This window comes from Fibroporia radiculosa, assembly GCF_000313525.1.
Source record: "Fibroporia radiculosa TFFH 294 genomic supercontigs, scaffold21692, whole genome shotgun sequence".
Lineage (NCBI taxonomy): Eukaryota > Fungi > Basidiomycota > Agaricomycetes > Polyporales > Fibroporiaceae > Fibroporia > Fibroporia radiculosa.
Genome location: NW_012133022.1, coordinates 7,028 through 7,519, shown reverse-complemented (window position 1 = coordinate 7,519; position 492 = coordinate 7,028).

Here is a 492-nt window from a genome sequence, read left to right as displayed (position 1 = left end):
TGTTAGTCATGGTCAGGGCAGTGGAGGCAGTGACTTGGGTGGTTCGGGCAGGATGAGGGATATTTAAGAGTGGTTTTGCATGATTATAACGCAGCACTTGGCCCCTAGTGGCAAGACTCACGTGGAATCACATCTCCCACTCAGCAGAGCTCAGTCCAGCTTTGAACTTCTTCAAAGTGTTGCGCATTTCTATGAACTATGACTATGACCCTCCAAACCACGTCTACAACCATCAAACCACATCCAACCCTAGTACACCCCCTCCAAAGCACACCTCTGCATACAGCTAAGTACTCCAAAGCTCTGCTCCTACATCCAATCTTTGAACGAGACTTGAGTATCTTTTATTGAATCACACTTTGCATTTGAGTCATCAAGCCAGTTCCCTTTATCTTCCCTCCACTTCTACAAAGAAGTTGGAGTGTTCAGACAGTCCAAAACAGTCTCATGACACTATCCTGAGAGACATTGTGAAGTCATTGCCATTCAAGC